Genomic DNA, 23,549 nt, shown 5'->3' with positions numbered 1-23,549 from the left:
GCTTCCTCCATGTTGACAGCTGGCCCCGCAGTCACTGCCCACACGCCTCACCTGCAGCTGGCCCCCTGGCCCCACGAGGATGCCGGGAGAGGGGACCTGGGGCGCATGGTATCCAGCCGGCCTCCCGCGGGCGATGTGCTCGTGGCCCTGTGTTGACATGCAGCCTGGCGCTGAGAGTCGCAATCCGTGGAGCTTTGGAAGGAAGGGAGTGCGGAGCGTGACCCGTGCCGGGGTCACGGGCAAAGGGGAGGCTGCGGTTGAGGAAGGTGGGGCTGTGGTCTCCGGCATCGGGGTGGCACGCAGAGGGGAGCTTACGCAGGAGTGGGTGCGGGACCACTGCCACCTGGCGGTATTCCACGGCCCGACTGTGGCCTCTGTCACGTGTTCCCTGGCGGTCTTTAAGTTTTCATGCAGGGATGTCTTGTTTGATCAACCAAATTCCAAAATCCCTCAGGCCAGGACTTAACATTCCCCTCTGTCTCTGGCACAGCCTGGCATGCACACTGCTCTCAGGGGGCTCCGTAAGTCTGCGGGGTTGAGTCGAAGGTACGCCAGATGGAGAGGCCCTCACAAGGCTACAGGGACCCCCCCCTGGGGGCGGGGGGCTTCACATAGCAGCTGCTTTGGAGCCAGGGGAGGGTGTGCATAGATGGGGGTTCATCGGCCCTGTGTGCTGGACTGAACTCTTCCAGAAAACGGCCAGGTCCCAGAGTCCCCACATGTCCCTGTTTTTGGCTTGGGACGATGAGGTCGGGAGCTGGGCTTTAAGATGCCTGCACTGTGAACTTTTTGCTGTGGGAGCTCCTGGCCGGTATGGGCTGAGTCATGAGGCGAAGGGTGGTTAGATAGTCCCTGGCACTTAACTCGGCCAATGTTTGGTGAATGAATCAGTGGGCGGTCTGCGTAATGGTGTGTGCTTTAACTGAGAGACTGGCAGAAGGCAGACTTGGTTTTGTTCAAATGTTAGCTTCCAAGGACCCCCAGGTTGGAGCGACTTATCCTGGCAAAATCTTTATATCTCAGCCTACTGAATACAGGTTCCTCATTCTCACCATCATCACCGTGTCTATGTGCGGGTTGAAAGGTGTCATGTGGGAAAGAACCTAGCGAGATCTCCAAGATGAGCCACTGTTACTATAAATGCCATAGATGGTGATGAACACGATGGTGGTGAGAGCACTGCTGGTGACGACAGTGATGATGATGATGGGGTGATGGTGATAATAATGGTGATGGTGGTGGTGATGATGGTGGTGGTGATGGTGATGATGGTGATGGGGTGATGGTGGTGATAGTGATAATAATGGTGATGACGGTGGTGATGATGAAAATGATGATGGTAATGATGGTGGTTGATGATGGGGATGATGATGAAGACGGTGATGATGCTGGTGGTGATGATGATGGGGATGATGATGGGGATGATGATGACGGTGGTGATGGTGATGACAGTGATGGTGGTGACAGTGGTGGTGATGGTGGTGACAGCGATAATGATGGTGATGATGGTGGTGATGATATAATGCTGGCAATAGTACCTGGAGTGTACATTTTGGGCAGCAAGACCCAGACGATCTCCTTGAGGAAACTGGAGACCTGTAGGAGCCACGGAAGGGAGACATAAGCACATCTCAGGACGAATACAGCAATGGACTCCTCATTCCACACTGAGACCCAACAAACGTCAAATTCCACCTGTGATCAAACCAAAGTCATGTTCAGCTCTTACAGATGGGGAGAAGGCATTTAGTTCCCTGAGCTGGGTCCGGGTCACGCCTTTTAACACTCACTTCCGCGTCACGGACGCATCGTTCCCCAGACGTCTGGCTCTCCTGAGCACGGAAGCACCGCCGATGGCACCACTGGATGCTGACAGCAGGCGGGGTAAGCGCCTGACGCTGGGTCAGGGCTCCTTGTCCTGGCCCAGCGGTGACCTGGCTCCACTGCCTGTATCCTGGTTTTTATGGAATAGCTTCTGCAGCTTAAAAGCATGAGCATTTGCATGGGAACTGGCTTTATGGGCTTCGTAAACATTTATTTAAAGAGAAGTAAAAGTAGCAACAGAAAATAATTGCCTCCTGACTGTGAAATGCCCTCCCCAGCAGCCTCTGAGAGCATAATTATGCTCACACAAATTTTGTAGCTCCTGTCAAGTACATCTATGAGAAACACTATTTTTAAAGACTTTATAATGCGGCAATAGCATTTCTGCTCCGGCTGAAATATCACAGATCAAGGTGTCACCCAGGAGCTAATAATGCTATAGCCCTTCAATTCACGTCTCCCGACTTAATTTGTAAATGGAGAATTAATATCAAGGTAGGCATTTGCAGCAACTGCAAATTGTTCTGTCCCCGAACTTGGTGTTATCTAAATTAAGAAATTTCAAAGTACGTCAACTGGTACTTTCATCCTGACACGAGAGTTTCCGTTGCAGACCCCTGGCCTTGCTGGTGTCTCCTGGGTCCCCTGCTGATGTCACCAGGTGCTGACCTTACTCCCGCTGGCTCTGCTTCAACCAAGCTGACCTTCTTACAGGGAAAAAAAAAATGGAAAATTTACACTTTAACACGTTTTTATTTAAATTCCAGTTTAGTTGACCTATGGCATAGTATTAGTTCCACGTGTACAATACAGTGACCCAACCCTTCATACAACGCCCGGCGGTCATCACGAGTGCCCTCCGTAATCTCCGTCTCCTGTTTTCCCCATCCCGCCACCCAACTCTCCTCTGTTAACCACCAGTTTCCTCTCTATCGTGAAGAGTCTGTTTCTTGGTTGGCCTCCCTCTCTCTTTTCCCCTTGGCTCACTTGTTTTATTTCTTAAATTCCACATATGAGTGAGATCGTACGGTATTCGTCTTTCTCTGGCTGATTTCGCTCAGTATTATCCTCTCTAGCTCCAGCCATGGCATTGCAAATGGCAAGAGTTCATGCCCTTCTGTGAATGAGCAATATTCTGTTGTGTAGGTACCACCAAGAGGTGGATCCACTCGCCCATCAGTAGACACTTGGGCTGTTCCCGTAATCTGGCTCTGTACGTGATGCTGCTATAAACGTTGGGACGCAGGTATCCTTTTAATTAGTATTTTTGTGTTCTTTGAGTAAATACCAAGTAGTGTAATTGCTGGGTCACAGGGCAGTTCTATTTTTAACTTCTTGAGGAAACTCCACACTGTTTTCCAGAGCGGCTGCACCAGTTTGCATTCCCACCAAGAGTGCGAGAGGGTCCCCTCTCTCCACATCTTTGCCAACACCTGCTGTTTCTTGCGTTGTTGACGTTAGCCGTTCTGACAGGTGGGAGGTGGCATCTCATTGTGGTCTTGATTTGTATTCCCCTGATGCTGAGTGATGCTGAGTGTCTTTTCATGCGTCTGTGTGTCTCCTTTGGAGAAACGTCTGTGCATGTTCTTGGCCCATTTTTCAATTGGGTTATTTGTTTTTTTTGGGTGTTGAGTTCTATAAGTTCTTTGTAGATTTTGGATACTAACCCTTTATCTGACATGTCATTTGTAAATATCTTCTGTTCCTTCAGTTGCCTTTTGTTTTGCTGATTGTCTCCTTCGCTGTGCAGAAGCTTTTTATTTTGGTGTGGTCCCAATAGCTTATTTTTGCTTTTATTTCCTTCGCCTCAGGAGACACGTCTAGAAAGAAGTTATTACGTGTGATGTTGAAGAAATTACTGCCTGTGCTCTCCTCCGAGATTTTTATGGTTTCCGGTCTCACATTTGGATCTTTCCTCCATTTTGAGTTTATTTTTGTGTCTGGCGTAAGAAAGTGGTCCAGGTTCATTCTTCTGCATGTTTCTTTCCAGTTCTTCCAACATCATTTGTTGAAGAGACTATCTTTTTCCCATTGGATATTCTTTGCTGCTTTGTCAAAGATAAGTTAACCGCATAGTTGTAGGTCTGCCTCTGGGTTTTCTATTCTGTTCCATTGATCTGAGTATCTGTTTTTGTGCCAGTACCATACTGTCTTGATGATTACAGCTTTGTAATCTAACTGAAAGTCTGGAATTGTGATGCCCCCAGATTTTCTTTTCTTTTTTTAAAGTTTATTTATTTATTTTGAGACAGAGAGATAGAGAGCAAGAGAGAGCAGGGAGAAGGAGAGAGAGAGAGAGAGAGAGAGAGAGAGAGAGAGAGAGAGAGAATCCCAAGCAGGCTCCATGCTGTCAGAACAAGCCGGACACAGGGTTCAAACCCACAAACCGTGAGACCTTGACCTGAGCTGAAACCAAGAGTCAGATGCTTAACTTTAACTGACTGAGCCACCCAGGCGCCCCTCTGGCTTTGCCTTTCTTTTTCAGGGTTACTTTGGCTATTCAGGGTCTTTTGTGATTCCATACAAGTTTTACGATTTTTTTATTCTAGCTCTGTAAGATTGCTGGTGGTATTTTGATAGGGATTGTAGTAAGTGTGTAGATTGCTTTGGGTATTTGTTCTTCCAACCTATGAGTATGGAATGTCTTTCCGTTTCTTTGTGTCCTCTCCAAGACCTCTCATAAGTCTTTTATAGTTTTCAGAGTAGAGATCTTTCACCTGTTTGGTTAGGTTTCATCCTAGGTATTGTATGGTTTTTGGTGCGGTTGTAAATGGGATCAATTCCTTGATTTCTCTTTCTCCTGATTAATTATTGGTGTATAGAAATGCAACAGATTTCTATATGTTGATTTTGTATCCTGAGACTTTGCTGATTTGTGCATCGGTCCTAGCAATTTTTGGGTGGAGTTTTTTGAGTTTTCTTTCTTTTAAAACATATTTTGTAATTTAATGTAATTTAACTTAATTTTTTAGTCATCTCTACCCCCAGTATGGGGCTAGAACTCACAGTCTTGAGATCAAGAGTCACACACTCTACCGACTGAGCCAGCCAGGCGCCCCTTGGGTTTTCTATACATGGTATCATGTCATCTGCAAATAGTGAAAGTTTGACTTCTTCCTGGCCGATTTGGATGCCTTTTATTTCTTTTTGTTGTCCGATTGCCGAGGCTGGGACTTCCAGTACTGTGTGGTGAGAGTGTACATCCCTGTCTCGTTCATGACCGTAGAGGAGAAGCTTTCAGTTTTTCACCATTATGGAAAATAATGGCTGTCAGCTGTGAGTTTTTCATATGTGGCCTTTTTTATATTGAGGTAAGTTCCCTCTAAACCTGCTTTGTTGAGGGTTTTTATTAAGAACGGGCGTTGTACTTTGTCAAATGTTTTTTCCGCATCTATTAAAATGATCATATGGTTCTTATTCTTTCTTTTATCGATGTGGTATATCACGCTGGTTGATTTGGGGAGATTGAACCAGCCCTGCAGCCCAGGAATAAATCCCACTCGATCGTGGACTGTTAATGTACTATTGGATTTGCTTTGCCGGTATCTTGTTGAGAATTTTTGCATCCGTGTTCATCAGGGAAATTGGACTATAATTCTCTCTTTCTGTGAAGTCTTCTTCTGATTTTGGAATCAAGGTAATGCTGGCTTCATAGGATAAATTTGGAAGTTTTCCTTCCTTTTCTAATTTTTGGAACCTTTTGAGAGGAATGGGCTTTAACTCTTCTTCATGCGTTTGGTAGAATTGGCCCGTGCGGCCATCTGCCCCTGGACCTTTGTTCGTTGGGAGAGTCTTGGTTACTGATTCCATTTCTTTGCTGGCTATCTGTCTGTTCAAGGTTTCTGTATCTTCCTGTGTGAGTTTTGGTAGTTTCTATGTTTCTAGGGACTTATCCATTTATGCCAGGTCGTCCAGTTTGTTGGCATAAAGGTTTTCATATCACTCTCTTATAATTGCTTGTATATCTGTGGTGTCGCTTGTGAACTCTCCTCTCTCTGATTTGTCATTCGACTTACTTGGGTCCTTTATCTTTTCTCTTTGGTAAGTCTGGCTAGAGGTTTATCAATTTTGTTAAGTTTTTCAAAGAACCGGCTCCTGGTTTCATTCGTCTGTTCTAAAAAATAGAACATTCAAATAGTCCTATATCAATGAAAGAGATTAAACTTGTAAAAATCCAAGAAATAAAAAATTATACCCACAGGGGTGCCTGGGTGGCTCAGTCGGTTGTGTCTGACTCTTGATTTCGGCTCAGGTCACGATCTCATGGTTCGTGAGATAGAGTCCTGCGTCGGGTTCTGTGCTGATGGTGTGGAGCCTGCTTGGGGTTCTCTCTCCCTCTCTCTCTCTGCCCCTCCCCCGCTTATTCATTCTCTCTCTCTCTCTCTCTCTCTCTCTCAAAATAAAGAAATAAACATTAAAAAAGGTACCCACTATGAAAATCTAATCCCAGATGTTTTTGCTGGAGAGTTCTATCAAATGTTTAAGGAACGAATCATGTTAAATGTGTATAAACCCTTCAAGAAAATGAAGGGACTGTGTCCCACTCATTCAGAGGCCAGTGTGAACAGAAAAAAAATGCAAGAAGCATTAACGGGGCAGCACGGCAGAGCCCAGAATCTCCTATGAGCACAGGTGCAGAAATGCTTCCTACAATAGACCAGACGCCCGCGACACGCGGTGTCAGGCTGTGACCACTGGGGCGTGTCCAGGAGGGGAACTTCCTTGAACATTCAGAGGCAATGGTGTCAGTCCCCATGTAACGACATGAAGCAGAAAAAGCCCAATGACCTCGGTAGATGTGGAAAGAGGAGGGAATTTTCTAAACCCAATAAGGGGCATCTGTGAGAAACCTCCAGCCCATATCTTAGTGAATGTGAAATACTGACCTCGTTCCCTCTAAGCTGGGGATAAAGCTGGGATTTCTGCTTTTACCACTTCTGTTCAACATTCTGCCGGAATCCGAGCCAGTGCACAAGGCAGAAAAAGGACTTAAAACGTGTGAACTTGGCCAAGGATTTGGGTCGGAGGCAGCCTGGGAGGCAGGTGCCGCGGTGCATGGTGGGGCTGAGCCTCCCGCGGGTGGAGGGGCTGTTCTGGGCGCTTGTCCAGGTTGACGGCCACACGTGGGCCCTGGGTCTCCTGATGGGTCCGGCTGCTCCGCTCACCCGAAAGAGACCCCACAACAAAACCAAGAAGGCATTCGTGATCAGGTCAGGGTGCCGACCCCGAAGAATGCCCGAGGGGTCAGGCTGGGGCCGCCAGCTCTGCCGGGGGGGCTGCTGACCTGGGCAATGTTGTGCTGTTGCAGAGCATGGGCTGGGGGCTGGGGTGGTGTCAGCATTGGGTACCCATTGTGGTGGCCACGGATGAGCCTGTGTCTGCTTCCTGAACCACCACCGCAAAGTGGCACAGACGGGGTGGCCCGAACCACAGAAACCCATCCTCTTGTGACCTGGAGGCTGGACATTCGGGATCACCATGTCTGCAGGTTGGGGCGCCCCCCGTCCTGCCCTCACCCGCACTGTGTGTTCTCCCCGTGCACGTGTCCAAGCTCTCCCTTTCTATACGACACCACTCGTGCGACCCCATCTTAGTCATTCTGCCTGCAACGACCCTGTTTTTCAGTCCAGTCACATCCTGTGGTCCTGCGTTCAGGGCTTTGACACAGATCTCAGGGACACAATTTAGCCCACAAGGGGGCTGGGGGGGCCTCCCCTTCTGCATCCAGTGGCCGACACTGAGGCCACTGTCCCCGCTCCCTGGGCTCACCAGACACTGGCTGTCCGCAGACCCTGCCCCAGCAGGACCTTGGCCCCAGGCCCGTCCACCTGAATGGGCCCCGGCTGTCTGCTGGGAGAGCCGGTGTGGGGGGGGGGGTGGGGTGGGGCAGGGCCAGGTGTCTGCACAAAACTGTGCCCTCGGGTCGCGGGGAGCTGGCTGCCAGCAGGAAGCACCCGCTTCGGCCTCCACTCTGGTCCACGAACTGCACGGACCGTAACTTTTAATGGTGGGAGCTTTTCCCCTTGACACGGTGAAAATCCAAAAGGAACTTATAATATGCATCTAAAATGAAAGGTACCTTTGAAACTTAATAATTTCCTATTTTTCTTATTTCAGAGAGAAATGAGCTGGTTTGTCAGAGGCAGGAATGACCAGTTTTGTTTTTATCTTAGGAAAGCCACGTCTGTCTGCTTTTCTGTTTCATGATGTCTCCCTGGGGTTTTCTTGTCCTCACGCCGCTGGGACAGTGCTCCGGGAGAGGCCTCCCTACCAGGCCTGAGCCCCTTGCGTGCGTCCCTGGCACTGGGCAGTGTGGTGCTGCGGCCTCCGTGTCCTGGGACAACCCCGCACCCACCTTGGGAGAATTCTCCTTGGACCCCCATCTCTGCAGTGGCAGGGCCGCGGGGGGGGAGCTCCCACCTCCCGGAACTTTACAGAGGGCAGGGGACACGGCTGTGCTCAGGCTCAGGGAAGGCCAGCCCAGGGCCGACGGGCCCTCCAAAAACGGTGTCGGGGTCCCCACGCCTGGCGCTGGATGCTCGGGTCATGTCAGTGTCAAAGGGGGGAAAATTCACGGAGCTCAGAGACTAGTGGGGGGGTGGGGTGGGCGGCAAACCAAATACTCAAATCACTCCGTCACTTAGGAGGGGACACGCGCTTGAACCCAGAGCGAAGGAGGGGCCAGAGGCAAGGGGAAGGGGATGTGCCAGAGCTGATTTGGGGGTCAGAGAAGCTGGGATTTGAACCCAAGTGTGACCGATCGGCAGCTGCTGTTGAACAAACCCCCAGCGTCCGGGGCTGACGTCGTGCTCCGTCTCGGGGTGGGGGCTGGGAGCCTGGCGTGGCAGAGGCCTCTGCCCAGGGTCTCACGTGGTGCAAGCACGGTGTCGACTGGCCGTGGCCTCATCTCAGGCGTGGCCGGTTCCTTCTGGCTGTTGGCCCGAGGCCACCCGTGGGTCCTAGAGGCCACTTCTCCTGACGTGAGGGTCCCCCAGCACGACCCCGCTCTCCTAAGCCCAGACGAGGGGAGCACGTGTGTGAGGGATAGGGCCTCCAGTTCCAGGTAGGACGAGGACGTTACTGTGTGGGTGACCACGTGACCATGACGCTCTGTGCTCTGTCGTCGAGGAGGTTGCAGGCCCGCCCACACCCACGGTGAGTGACGCAAGCCGTGCACACGGGCGGGCTGGGATGTGGGGTCCCCGGGGCGTCCATGGTGCAGAGGCCGCTCCACAGTTCCCAGCAGCAGAGGCACATCGTCTGGAATGTGCAGAGGACCCCACGGTCAGCATTGCTCCCAGACTGTCCCGTCCTGGGCCTTTCCATGTCTTCCACGGTAGAGGCCACTGAAATGCCAGCAGGGAGCGTTCCGTGTCTGTCTGTCTAAGGACAGGAGCCTGGCCCTCGTGGGGACCGTGGGAGGGTCCAGTGGAAAGACCAGCAGGGCGCACGTGGCAGAGGCCATGCGGCCCGGGGTCGCCGACCCTGGAGACGGTTGCCAGGGCATCCGGACGCGGCCCCACCAGCTGTCCGGGAGACGGCCTGGGGAGCCAAAGGGCGCACAGGGAGCGCCGCGGATGCGTGATCCTCTCTTCCAGGCGCGTCCTCCCGTGGTGGTTTCCATAACAGCTTTATCGAGGCACATTCGGTTCACACACCGCACTGTTCGCCCACGTAAAGCGTGCAAGTCGGTGGTTTTCAGTTTGTTCACAGAGACGCGCAGACAGCGTGCTGTCGATTTTACTTATTTATTTTTTATTTATTTATTAAAAAAATTTTTTTTAACGTTTATTTATTTTTGAGACACGGAGAGACAGAGCATGAACAGGGGAGGGTCAGAGAGACGGAGACACAGAATCGGAAACAGGCTCCAGGCTCTGAGCCGTCAGCCCAGAGCCCGACGCGGGGCTCGAACCCACGGACCGTGAGATCATGACCTGAGCCGAAGTCGGACGCCTAACCGACTGAGCCACCCAGGCGCCACCGCACCATCGATTTTAGAGCGTGGTCATCACCCTGAAAGAAACTGCATGTGCTTGGGCTGTTCACCCCAGCTCCTCCGAGGCGGGGGTCCCTGTTTCAGCTCCAGAGACGCGAATCCACATACGTTTCCCATGAACGGACCAACACACACCGAGGCCCATAGAGTCCGGCCTCTCCCACAGAGCGCCACGTTGTCACGGCTCATCCACGTTGTAGTGCGAGCCAGTGTCTTGTTCCTTCTCGCGGCCGAGTGACATCCCGCTGCATGGGCGGACACGTTCTGTTTATTGTCTGTCCACTGATGGACACGTGTGTGTTTCCACCTTCGAGCTTTTGTGGGAGGTGTTGCCGTGACCATAGGTGTGCAGGTGCCCGCACGGACATGGACATGGACATGGACTTGGACACGGACGCGGACTCGGACTCGGACACGGACACGGACACAGACTCGGACTCAGACACGGACACGGACTCGGACACGGACACGGACTCGGACACGGACTCGGACACGGACTCGGACTCGGACTCGGACACAGACTTGGACTCGGACACGGACTCGGACACAGACACGGACTCGGACACGGACACGGACACGGTCTCGGACACGGACACGGACTCAGACACGGACACGGACTCGGACACGGACTCGGACACGGACTTGGACACGGACACGGACACGGACTCAGACACGGACACGGACACAGACACGGACTCAGACACGGACGTGGACTTAGACTTGTCTCATTCTCTTCGGTGTCGTTTCTTTGTTGCTCTGCAGCTGATGTGATGCTCGTGTGTGAAACTTGCCACAACGCACCGCAAAGTTCACGGCCCCCAGAATTGTCCCATGAATGTTGCGCGTTGCATTCTTTAAATCCGCTTTCTTGCCTGTGAGAAGGTCACCTTCTGTAGTGACCACGTAGTGACCATGTTTCAGATCCGTAGCTGCATCCATCTTGCCGCTAAGCCTCCACGTGCACAGACGAGAGCCCCAAGTACACCGGCCTCCACTCCGCAGATAGCGCCTACCCCATCGTACGAGTGTGATTTGGGAGACAATTAGGCCCGTGTCAATCACGGATAATACTGGAAGGCAGGCTGGTGCCCGGGGGCCTCCTTCGAGCCGGAGACGGCAGGGGCTGTCAGATTAAATTAAAATTTACAACTCTTGAAGCTAAGTGGGGATTTTCGTAGGAAAACGAGAACTTTTCTCTGTCGGCTACGTGCGGCATTAATTTGGGAGAGCGCAACGGCCGTGAGATCCTGACTGTCCCCGCAGACCTTGCCTTCTGCCTTGGGCAGATCGCCTAAGCCTGAGGCCTGGTTTTGACCACGAGTGATTGAACAGAGGCTCGTGGAGGGTACGACAGCTACCCTCCCACTGAGTGTCCGCCGAGCCTCTTCCCACGGGACCTGGCCGTGTCGGGGGGAGCCAAACCCCTCCCCCCGCCGCCACAGCGTGGGGCCCGATTTCCTCTCACCGGGGCTGGCACAGGTGGGCACGTGCCCCACTCTGACCAACGGCGCACGAGGGACACTGACCGCAGGGAGGACACAGACCCCAGGGATTCTGGACGATCTCCCTTCCCGGAGACCGTTTGAGAATAGGCGGCCCCTCCTTAATCTCTGGGTGCTGCTGCACCTGGATGTGATGGCCGGAGAAGTGGCAGCCATCATCCCCCTCCAGGCTGAGGTGGGGCCTGAGCTCCCGGCTCACCTGGACGGTGCAGGGCACGGGGGAGGGGTGGATGCGGATGGGCAGGTGGCTACACCCACCCCCCAGACCCTGGAGGGCAGCGCGCCTGTCCGAAGCAGTCACGGATGCCGTGCAGACTCCGGGCAGCTCTCGCTGTCCCTCCCATACCTGCTGCTCTGCTAGGTGACCTGCAGGGAGAGGGCTCCCTGGCCGAGCCTGCTGGGGGAAAACGCAGGGCTGCCCCCCACCAGCCGCCTCTGCTCCGCGTCTGCCCCCTGCCTGCCTCGCCGGCCCCTCCCCGGGCATCCCCTAAAAGGCCTCCGTGAGCCCGTGACCTAGACAACCTTGAGCGGCTCAGGACAGACGTGTGCATAATCCTATTGCCCAGGTGGGAAAGGAGACCCACAGAGAGGGCGTTACATCCTCAGGGCCCCCTCCACGGTGAGACACGCACCCTTCGTGCCGAGCAGACCCAGTGCCGTGCCTGTGCGCGGGTGCCCAGATCTCGCAGGTCAGGACCTGCAGGGGGAAGGGGAAGGAACGTTGGCTCCCTTTGCGTCTGACTCGCTGCAAACCCAGAGGTCTCCCCCTCGTGTCTGGTTTGGGCAGGGCTTTCCGCAGGCTTCATTTATTGATCGCGTATTTTGTCACGAGGACGGGATAAAACCGACAGCAGGTTGGAAGGGAAAGTGAACAGCAAACGCTCCCGTTCCGCGGCCATGAGCGGTCAGACAGAGAAGGGGCGTTCGGGGAGCTGCAGAGAGGAGCCCTCGCGGCGGCTGCGGGATCTGGCGGACCGACTCGCCCCCCCCAGGCGCCCTGTCTGTACTCCTTCAACACCAGCCGGGAGCGGGATCCACGCCAAACACGGCTCTCCTCTGGGAACGCAAGGGTGGAAACTGCCGGCCAGGGTGCGAAGAGGCGTCCAGGCTCCTGGGGGTTTCGGGGCGCAGCCCAGCTCTCGTCCGTTTCCGAGCGTCACCTCAGGCGGCCTGACCGTCCTCGCGCGTGTGCGCCGGGATTGGGTTCCTCTGCGGACCCCGGAGGCAGGTTCCGGCTGTCCTCAGCGGGACTCCTCCTCCCCAGAGGGGGCTTGAAGAGGTAATTAAGGTGACAGAGGTCGGGGGGCGGGCCCTAAACCGACAGGACCCGTGTCCTCGTAGGAAGAGACCCTGGGGTTCCCACACACAGGTGAGGACAGGTGAGGACACGGGAGGGACGGCATCCACACGCCAAGGGGGAGGCCTCAGGAGGGACCAGCCCGCCCGCTCCTGGATCCCGCACGTCCAGCCCCCGGGACCCGGAGACAGTACCTCCCGCTGGTTGGAGCCATGGTCTGTGGTCCGTGGTCGGAAGCCAAGCACAGGCTGCGGAAGCTGCTGACGGGGAGGGAGAGGAGCGCCACGAGTCTCCACCAACTACGTCCACCCTCCAAAACCTGCACGAGGCTGAGTGGGGCCGGGACCAGTGACCGGCTTCGGTGGGCGCCGAGGGCCAGCCTGGGGCCCGGGGGCCATCAGTCCTGGGGGGCGGGCACCTCGCCCCCGGGCTGCCTGGTGTGACGTGCTGAGCCCCACGAGGCCGTGCTGGGGGGAGGGCACCGTCCTCCTGGCTCGTCCGGGCCTCCCTGCATCACCGCCGCGTCCCTGGGCACCGGGGACCCTGCGTCAGGCCCCGCCTGCCGGTGGCCTTCCGTGACCTCCACTCCTGCCTTCCGATCCCTGCTGGCAGTGAGCCGGTCACCCGCATCGGCCCCTTGAACTCATTGGCTTCATTGTCAGTTTGCGAGGTGATTGGCCCGTCAAAAAGCCGTGTCGATCAGACTTGCGTTTCTCCTGGAGCGCGATTCCAGCTGTGACCTAGGGCTTTCTCTCCGTCCCCGAGGTCTGTTTCGTGCTCCCTCCGCTGGATGATGTCTACCATGGCGGCCGGCCTACGGGCGCGTGCGTCCAATTTTAATATCCGGGTAGGAACCCACGGCATCTCTGTCCGCCATCGTGTCTGGGAAGCTCTGGGGTCGGCCGTGAGCCGTGGACAGCAGGGGGCTCTCCTGGCCGTGGCCGTGGCTGTGGCCGTGGGTCCCCAGGTGGGTCCCTGACCTCCACTTGCTTTTACAATGTGCTCTTACCAGAAGTTTATCGCCATGGAATTAGATAGGTTTTCGTCGTATTCACCCTCATGGAGGCTCTGTGGCCGTGGTCTGTGGGTGGATGTCGTGGCCAGCTGTGTCAAGGTCTGACCGCTGTCTCAGGCGTGCTTCTGTCCTTCCCTTGATGGGCGAGAGGCGCCCACATAGTCACGCCTGATGACGTTTAATTATAAAATGACACTGATTTATGGCCTGTCACTAGAGATTAACATTTCTGACTAAGTAATTTTTAAATTAGAACCTTTAAAAATGCTTATTAAATAAAATTCTAAACTGAACAAAAAATATGGGCAGGGGAGGCAGGAGTCACCGTCCAGGGAAAACTATCCTTGAAGATTTAGAGAATTTCCCGTGTTTTGTCTGTGAGGGAGGGGATTTGGAAGCTGTCTTAAGTTACGGCCGTGCCTTAGACAGACCTTCCCGTCCCGCTTCCCTTGGGGTCCAGGGGATCTTCGGAGTCGGCTCGAACGTCTTATTTCCGAGATGCTGCAGGGACTTGGCCCTAAAGCAGCGCTGGAGGCCCCCCACCGTGTCCCTGCCCCCATCGCCCTGCTTCACGGGGGGCGCCTGAACATGTGCGGCCGGGCTCCGTGGCCAGTGGGGCGCCGCGTGTGGCCAGAGGCCGGTCTCTGGTGCGTGGCTTCTCGGTCACGAGGGTCACGCCTGCCGCTGTCACCGGGGCCACGGTGCACGGTGTCCTCAGCCACCTGCCTCTGGCTGCGTCGACCTTCTCGGCTGAGAAAATCTGTTTTTACTGCGTAACTAGGGGATCAGCCATAGGTTTCTAGGCTGTTTTCCTTTCCTCTGGTTTCTGTGGTTTGTTTGCGAGCGGAGACGATCGTGTGAAAATTAACCAGTGTTGCCCTTGCTCTACCTGTCCTGACCTGCCGTTTCGGGGTTCCCGGAGGTCTTCCCTTCCCCCGAGTGTGGTGGGAGACTCCCGGACACCTCAGCAGGAGCCCCTCGCCTCCCGTAACGACCCTGAGCCCCCGGGGCCGGCAGACGTTCACCCCCACCTCCCGCCTGCTGGCCTCCCTGGGGGGGTCCCCACCTGGGGGCTGCCAGGCCGGGTCCCTCGCCCCCACCGTCCCCTGTCCTTGAACGGGCAAGCCTCCACTCAGGGTTAGCAGGGCGAGGCAGTGGCGAGCAGGTGGGGTCCCGAGGCCGTGCTGCGACCCTTCTCGGGATGGGCCAGCTGTGCCCGACCTCAGTTCAGGGAGCGGGGCGTCTGCACGTGGGTGAATTGAGATACTGCCGGAGATCTGGGCACAGTAGAATTTGGTCTCATAATGTCCCCGATATCGAGGAAAGCGTGTGGGTATGGTCCGTGTCGCGGTGAGCGAGCAGGTGGCCGTGGCCGATGCCGGCAGCCCCGGTGCCACTGGGAAGAAATGGGGACCCAGGGGCACCTGCCACAGGTGGGTGAACGTCTGCCCCCCAGACGGCCCGAGGCCAGCCCTGCTGCTGCTGTGATCTGCTCTGAGCCCGCACGATACCCCTTGGGCTGACCTGGGCCCGGTCGGACTCTGTCGGTGGCAACCGGCCCTCGTGACGGATAAACGTGGACAGGCAGGACACAGAAACACCGAACCCAAAGAGCTGGCTTGTTGCAACAGCGACTGTGGGCTGCGGGCGCACGTGTGAGTGTGGCCGGGAGGAGCCCGTGGCGTCGGCGGGCGCACGTTCGGCACCGCTAATGCGGGGTTGAGAGCCGTTGCCACCGGCCTGGCGTTGGGCGCAGGCGGGTTCTGGGTGAAGGTGGCACGTTTGTTCCCTCGGAGTCGAGCCCCATCCTGGAGCAGCTCCCGGCTCTGACCTCGTGCGCTCTGGCCGCGGTGGTAACAGGACAGCAGGCTATTCACAGGGCGTTAATACAAAACGCCTTTTTTAGAGCAAAGGAGAGTCGTGTCCACGGGGGAGCGGAGGCCACGTAAGAGCCAGAGCGGCCTCCACAGGGAGTTTTCCCGGCTCCGGATTATCCACGCGGGGCGGGCGGCTCAGCCCTTATCTGCGGACCATTCTCAGCTCCCTGCTGACTCACGTTTTCCTAATGAGTTCCTACGGGGTCCTCGGGGAAGTTACCGGAAAGCAGCGTTGTCTTCCGTGGGCAGTTTGTCTAGTGTAACAGGGGGCTGGGCCTCCTCCCGACCCTGGGTGCCCCTCGACTCTGTGGCTCCGGACACATGTGCCCCCAGCAAGGACGGTGGGGCCACGTGCCCTCAGAGACACCAGTCACTGCTGGCCATTGTGCCACAGCCTTTGCCCACCGTCCTCTTTAATGTGGAGTCGAGACGCGGGGAGTCCGGATGCCTCGTGTCCAGATGCAGAGCAAGTCTGTTCCCGGCACGTCCAGGCCTGTGTGACGTGAGCCCTGGGGGTCGGCCGCTGGGACCTCGTGGACCCACCAGAGGCGTCTGGAAAACGTGCCCTCGGATGCGTGTCGTGGCCTCCTTCCCTTGGGCACCTCGTGTCACTGAAGGGTTTGGGCATAAAAGTCAGGTGAAAAAAATCTTCACGTGATGCTGGCATTTCCTGTCTCCCTGGGCTGCCCAGTTAAGAAGCAGGTCAGCATGTGCCTCGTGGGGGACATCGTGCAGGGGACACTCACAGGGGGCAGAGGGCGCCACACAGGGGACACCACAGAGGGGACACCACACAGGGGACACCCCACAGAGGACACCCCATAGGGGACAGAGGACACCCCACAGGGGACACCCCACAGGGGACAGGGGACACCCCACAGGGGACACCCCACAAGGGACACCCCACAGGGGACAGAGGACACCCCACGCAGGGGACACCCCACAGGGGACAACTGTCGAGGACACCGTGCAGAGGACACTGTGTTCTGGCTGTGGGCACAGCAGGGTGCCTGCCAGGCTTGACCTCTCGCCCCAGGTGCTAACACGACTGGACATGCGCCGCGGGGCTGTGAGAGACCGAAGTGCCACCTGTGTTCCCAGCACAGCAGGACAGGGGTGCTGTGGCCAAGCTGAGGGCCCCTTCTCGGTGCCCCCATGTCAGGGCCGGCAGGGAGAGCTGGAGCGAGGGTGGGCTGGGGTGCGGGGGAGGGCGGCCTTCTCAGCACAGCGCTGAGCACTTTGCGTGCCAGCAAAGTGGCCCATCAGCGCGCAGTGCACGGTGTGGCTGCAGGTGCGGCCCAGGTTGGGGGGCCTCGCTGTGCGGGTGGACGGGCTCCGGCTTTGTGGGGCCGTCCTGCTCCATCCCCGGGGAGGCCCCTCCTTCGGGCCGAGGTGGGACGGTCTCCTCCAGGCTAGCGTTTCAGTGACTTTTCCTGTAAGTTCGCCGCACAGAACACACAGCCACAGAATGTTCCCGAATGGTCTGGGCCTACTCGCCGAGGTCCAGCAGTCACCTCGCCGACCTGCAGATGTGCACGTGTCTGTGCGTGTGCACGTGTGCGCGTCTGTGTGCACACACGCGAGTGTCCAAGTGTCCTGGGGGCCACAGACCCCAGAGTAGGTGAATCATTGCAAACACCCCCATCTTTAAACTTAGACACGCACGCGCCCCGAGTCGTTTTGTTCCTGACTCTGGTCCTACTGCGCGCGGCCCGGAGAAACCGTGAGGGATTGTCGCCGCGCGTCCCGCCGGTCGCTGCCATGCACGTTCTAACCCCCAGGTCAGGAGAGAAGGAAAAACGCGTCTGTGGAAAGAAACGTAAATCTGAAACCTGATCAGTCCTCCGAGAGGTGGGTCCACGTCCTGACTTTCTGGCATTTATACGCTATTTGGCTCATCAGGACGAGAGTGCTGATGTTTTGAGAGCTGCGCGGGGTCTCTGGCATCGGGGCGGAGGGAGGGCCGTTCGGGGGGTTATGGAGGTGCTTCCCTGTGACAGGAAAGGGAAACAGAAACCAGGAAAATGGGCAGAATTGACGACCTGCTCTCAGCAGGTGTCGCCTGCGTGAGTGTCCGATGCCGGGCCCACCGTGAACGCCGCGGTGGCGGGCTGGCTTACACTCTTCTCCAAAACGGGGACGGCTGCCTCGCACGCGAGGGCAGTGGGGACTCTGGGACGGTGTCTCTGACACCAGCGGCTCTGCGGGCTGGTGCGTGGGGGACCGCGTGCCCGTCACAGTTAACACACGTGGTCGCCCCTCTGTGTGTCTGTGTCCTAACCTCTGCTTCTGGCGGAGATCCGGCCCCACTGGATCAGGGCCATCCCAAGGACCTCGTTTTGCCTTAATCAGCTCTTCGAGGGCCCCATGTCCAAGCGGCCCCATTCTGGGGGGCTGGGGGACAGGACGCATCTGGCTCTCGGGGCCGCAGCTCAGTCCCAACAGCAGTCCGGTCGCGAACCCACGGCTTTCCCAGGGCCCAGACCTGTGCCGTTGCCGTGGCAGCACCCACATGTGGTTTCTGGACACTTTTCGGCTTTACCGGGACACACCTAGCGCACAGAAGGTTGCACATGTTCACCACGATCAAGGTAACAGACGTAATCTATCCGCCCCAAAAGATTTCTGCACCCCTCTTTATGTTTCCGTTTTTGTGGTGAAAACCTTAGTTTGAGGTCTGCCCTCCTGGGTTTTAAGTGCTCAGCAGGTATTCGCAGGGGGAGGGGAGGGGGGAGGGCGTCCTCTGAGGCCCGTGGCCTCTGCTCCGTCTGTTCCTGAAGCAGGTGGGGGCCTCTGAGTCTGGGGTAGCGTGAGGCTCACTGACATCATCAGCAGCACAAGCAGTGAGGTCGCCCTTCTTCCCCGAGAGCCGGGAGCAAAGTGGTGTCGGGGACGAGAGGAAGGGGCGTGCAAGGCGGCGGGCTCCCGTCAGAGGCTGCCATGTGCTCATGTGTGAGTGTGTGTGTGTGTGTGTGCGTGCGTGCAGAGCCTCTGTGTCCAGGGAGCCCCTGGGTTTTGTGTTTTTGGGCCAGATATGATGTCAGAAGAAAGGAGTGAAGACACTCTGAGCCCACCTTCCTTTCTCCGTCTCTTGCGAATGTTCCCCCACCCACGCAGGCCGAGCAGCGCCTCCTGTTCCCAAGCCGCCTGCCCGGCCGGTGCTGCCTGGAGGTTTCCTTAAACCCACGTCGGCACCCGCTCCGGCTGCCCGGCCCGCTCTGCAGGGTGGGCTGGGGGCCGGCGGAAGGGCCTCCTCCCTGCGGTCCGGGCCTCTCACCCTGTCCGCCCCGCTCCATAAAAGCACGGAATGGACCTCGGGGTTTCCCTTTGCCTTTTCTCCGTGGAGAGGGAGGGCTTTCTGTTCTGTCCCGTGCGGCTTCCATACATTCCGTTCCATCCTACCAGGCTGACAGTTAGGGTGGCCTGTGTTGTTGTTGAGCCACACGGAAAGAGACAGAGAAATAGAAACTTCTAGAGTCCTTTGCCCCCAGGAAGGGCCAGGAGACCAAGGCCGCCCTCAGCACTTGTCCCGGGGTCAGGGCCCAGAGCTGAGCCCGGTGACCTGAGCCTCAGGGAAGTCGCGGCCAGTTCCCCCGCCTGGATCCAGGCCTCCTGCCCAGACTTTATTCCAGTCTTGAGGCAAGTAAGAAAATGTGTAAACTTACGTGTCAGCGTGGCCACGGCGCCCAGCTGTTTGGTCAAACGCCAGCCTAGACGTTGCTGTGAAGGTGTTTGGTGGATGTGATAACATTTAAAATCAGGGGCGCCTGGGTGGCGCAGTCGGTTAAGCGTCCGACTTCAGCCAGGTCACGATCTCGCGGTCCGTGAGTTCGAGCCCCGCGTCGGCTCTGGGCTGATGGCTCGGAGCCTGGAGCCTGTTTCCGATTCTGTGTCTCCTTCTCTCTCTGCCCCTCCCCCGTTCATGCTCTGTCTCTCTCTGTCCTCAAAATAAATAAAAAACGTTGAAAAAAAAATTTTAAAATCAATTAGCTTTGTGTACGCAGGTTAGCCTCCATACTGTGGGTGGGCCTCGTCCAATCAGTTGAAGGCTTAAAGGCAGGGACAAAGAAGGAATTGTCTGTCCTCAGGACTGCAACAAAGAAACCAGCCTGAGTTTCTGGGCTGCCCGCCTGCCCCGTACATCCCACATGTAAGTGTGTGTCCTATACTTTCAAACATGAATGTGCCCATCCCACAATCGCATGAGCTGATCGCTTAAAATCGATCCCTCCCCCACCCTGGGTGTGTGTGCGTGTAACACACTTAGGGCCCACGTCCCCCCTGGGTGCCTAAGGGGACACACATTACGGGAGGTCAGGGAGGTGCGCTGGCTCCCCGTTAGTGTCTGAATGACAATTCAGAGGGCAAGACTTCCGGATGGTGGAGTAGGGGCCTCGGAAAATCCACTCCTAAAAGCACTGAGAACACTGGCAAAAAAAAAAAAAAAAAAAAAATCAACTTTCAGAACACTGGAAATTAACCAAAAGCGTGCAAATGTTTGGAAAACGTTTATTGAAGAAAGATGAATGCCGGTAGGAATAGAATAACACGGACACCAGCACCGAGCACTGCTGGGCGAGCCTCGAGGGTGTGCTGTGTCTGCCCCGTCTCCTCCACCTCCCGGAAACCAGCCTCCCTGTGCTCACGGCTCCTGCGGAAGCCGGCGGCCCAGCGGCCAGGGGAGGGGAGCCTGGGTCTGGGCCCCACAAGCCCGTCCCCGGAGAGCTGTCACACTTCAGCCCCATCTGGTGGCTCCAGCCCTGGGCCCTACAGACAAAGGGGGGGGCTCCTCCCACAGCCGAGCCCCCAGGTATGACCCAGCCCGGCCACGGACGGACTGTGGCCCGAGGGGGGCCCAGCTGCGCCCAGACTCCTGCCCCGCAGAAACCGTGACATAATAAAGCGAGATGTTTCCAGTCACTAGGTTTGCAGGCATTTGCTGCACAAAAATAGATAATAAATATGCACCGTGTGGCCTGATTTCCCTTCTTTTTTCCCCAGAGAGTCACTGTCCTGAAGGCAATATTTAGCAATTTCCATCTCCCCTTTGGGGACTTGCCAGAATTTTAAAAAATATCTTGCATTCTGGAATGTTTATGTGCATTTAACAAATTTCATAGTGTATGTGCGTTTTCCACTCGGTAGGAAGGTCCGGGGTTTATCCATACAGACTCCCATTTAACTACGTGATTAATTCTCCCCGCGACACTGAGGTCGCTCCTGCGCCTCAGACCCCCGGCTGAAGGACTCTCTGGGAGTTAATAACTGTGCCGGGTTATTTTGGAGTTTCCCTTACAAACAGTGAGGAGATAGAGATTCCTGGATGACCCTCTTCAGACATAGACACGGGGATTTCTTTACGACGTTGGCCTTGAAATAAGTCACTGAGTCGTAGGGAAACACGCCTCCAGCCCTAGAGTGCAGGACTCACCGACGTCACACCCAAAGCAGGGCTGGAGCCGGGGTGGGGGGGGGGGGAGGACGGGGGGGGGGACGGGTGGGGGGCGGGCAGCCAGCACCTGAGTCAGCAGCACCTCACGCCGGGACCTCTAGCCCGAGTCCGATTGGCGTTGAATTTCAGCCTCCTTCTGCACGCCTGGCGTCCTGCTCTCCGAGAACCTTCCCTTCCTGCCAGCTGTGCTTTCGTATCGGTTGTAGGGTTTCTTGTTACGTCAGCGTTACTGTGCCTTTCGTGTGGATACAAATGAAAACCGTCTTCCTCTGAGGTTTGTCTCACTTCGTGCAAATTGTCTTCGTTCGCACCGGAAATGTAAGTGTCGTGCGTTTACACTACTGGTCTTTGCCCCGTGCTTAGCCAGTGTCACCTGGCTAACGCCCTCCCAACCCGAGTCATAAGTATCTTTCCGAAACGTCTCCCCACGTGCTTCTCGCTTTGGCTTTTCCTGCTGAGGCCGAGTTCCCGGACGGTCTTTGTGGTTGTGGGAGGTGGGTCATCTGACGGTCCCTTGTCACCCTCCCCGCCTCTCCCTCCCACTTGCCTTCGGGAAGGGCTAAGCCCCCCCCAGCAGGTGGCACACGGGGGCACTGCTCCCAGCACCTGCCCCCGCTGTGCATCAGGTGAGGACACGGGGTGAGGAGCCCCCGTGGAGGGGTGCGTGCGGGCGTGTGCATGCGGGAGGGATGAACACCCGAGATCTTCCTGGCTCTGTCTCTTCCCGAGCCCGCGGTGTGGGAGACGGGAATAAAGGGGGTCAGAGCCGACCCAGTGTGGGCGTGTGTGGGGAAGCTGGGAGCCACGGGGCCCCTTCCGGGGACCTCCTCCCTGGCAGGCGCCCCCCACAGGGGCTTCCAAGGTCCCCCTCACTCTCCAGCGAGTGTCCTTGGCCCACGGGCTCCGCGTAGGAGGCAGCAAAGTCGTCCGCCGTCCTGCTGTCCCGGGAGTATTCGCTTCTGGGATGTCCATGTTTAAATAAAACTTTTATATATCTCAATAATGATATCAATAGATCTTAATCCGGGTAATTAAAATTCAACGAGACATTCCGGGGAGGTAACAAACGCCCACAAACCATTTTAACGACCGCAAGCTGTTCCCTCGCAGGGAAGCGGCCTCACCGGGCGGGGAGCACAGGCTGTGGGCAGAAGGCCTCTGGGGCTCTTGGGAGGCCTGTACCTGGCAGCAGGTTTTTATCCTGAATTTTATTAGCCTCAGAGGAATCCTTTTGTGAGAGGACAGTCCACACACGGCGGAGGAAACGGCCCGGGGTCAGGGGCCGGCTTTGCTCGCGCACCGTCCGTGTGGCCGTGGACGAGAGGGTGACCCTGTGTGAGCGCCTGCAGCCCCGTGGATGCCCGCCCACCCCTCCCAGGGCTCTCCGGCGTTGTTCATTCCAGCACGGTTTCCCTGTGCCGCTCTGCCAAGGTCGTTGCAGAAGGGGGCGGAGGGCAGGACGCGTGGCCTTCCCGCCCCATTTGGCAGTTTGCCACCGTCCATTTCCAGTGAGCTGAGCTCCACACGGCGGCCAGAGGGGGCCTTGTGACCTTCACCCGCACGCAGTCACCGCCAGCCCCTCCTGAGTTTGCTCGGCTGGGTTCGGGGAAGCGGTGGTGGGGGGGAGGGTGGCTGGGGGCCGGGGCCGCGATGACCACGGGCAGGGGCACAAGCCAGTTCAGGGCTGCTCCTTGGGATCACAGGCGAGGCCCCTCAGGGTCGTCCTGTGGCCGTGCGGGGGCGGGAGTGGGTGGGCGGGGGCCAGGACGGAGCTGGTTCTGGGCGGGCTCACCTTCCTCCAAGTCTGCAGATCGGTGTGGACTGGGAGGGCAGTCCCGGCGCAGCGGCATCCCGACAGCTGGGCCCAGGGCACGGGGTGCATGGGGGTCCCGCCTGGGCCAGGGCCTGGGTACCGGGAATCACGGACAGGATTCAGGGCCCTGGACGGAGGCAGTGCGTGGGCTCCCCCTGGGCTGGGGTCTGGTGGGGGGGGTCAGCCTGTGCTTGGTGACCGACAGGAAGCTGGGACGCGTACCTCCGGTCCTGGACCGCCCCTCCAGGCTGGTGGAGGCTCGGATCTGGACGGGTGTTTGTCAAGTCTGTGTCCACGGCGCGTCAGCCCAGCCACGAACAGGCCCTTGCCACGTGGCCACAGGTGAGCCCGTTCAGCAAGCGAAGTCCCACGCCTTCCAGGTTACGCCCCCCGTGACCCTGGGGCCGCCCGCACCTGTCACTCCCCAGAAAACACAACCCAGTGGTAGTTTTGCTTTATTTACATTAAAATCAACAGATGTTAGCAAGTTAATGTCATTTATTATATCAGATGTGATGACAATACAATTAGTATTTTTTAAACTGTAATTGTAAAATTGACCTTATTAAAATTCCACTTCCTCCATAATTAAAAAAAAACTAATTACTTCTAGTAATTGGACCAGAAATGACATTTTGAGTTCATTAATATTCAGCAAATTGTTTTTGAAGATGTTCTCGCACCGCGCACTGTCAGTCTCCCGCGTTTCTGTTTGTTTCTTATTGAAAACTGGTCTGGAAATAACACTTTGCCTTTTAACAAGATGTACG

This window comes from Prionailurus viverrinus, chromosome B4 (genome assembly GCF_022837055.1).
Source record: "Prionailurus viverrinus isolate Anna chromosome B4, UM_Priviv_1.0, whole genome shotgun sequence".
In the NCBI taxonomy this organism is placed as follows: domain Eukaryota; kingdom Metazoa; phylum Chordata; class Mammalia; order Carnivora; family Felidae; genus Prionailurus; species Prionailurus viverrinus.
Note: the sequence above shows the minus strand (reverse complement) of the source record.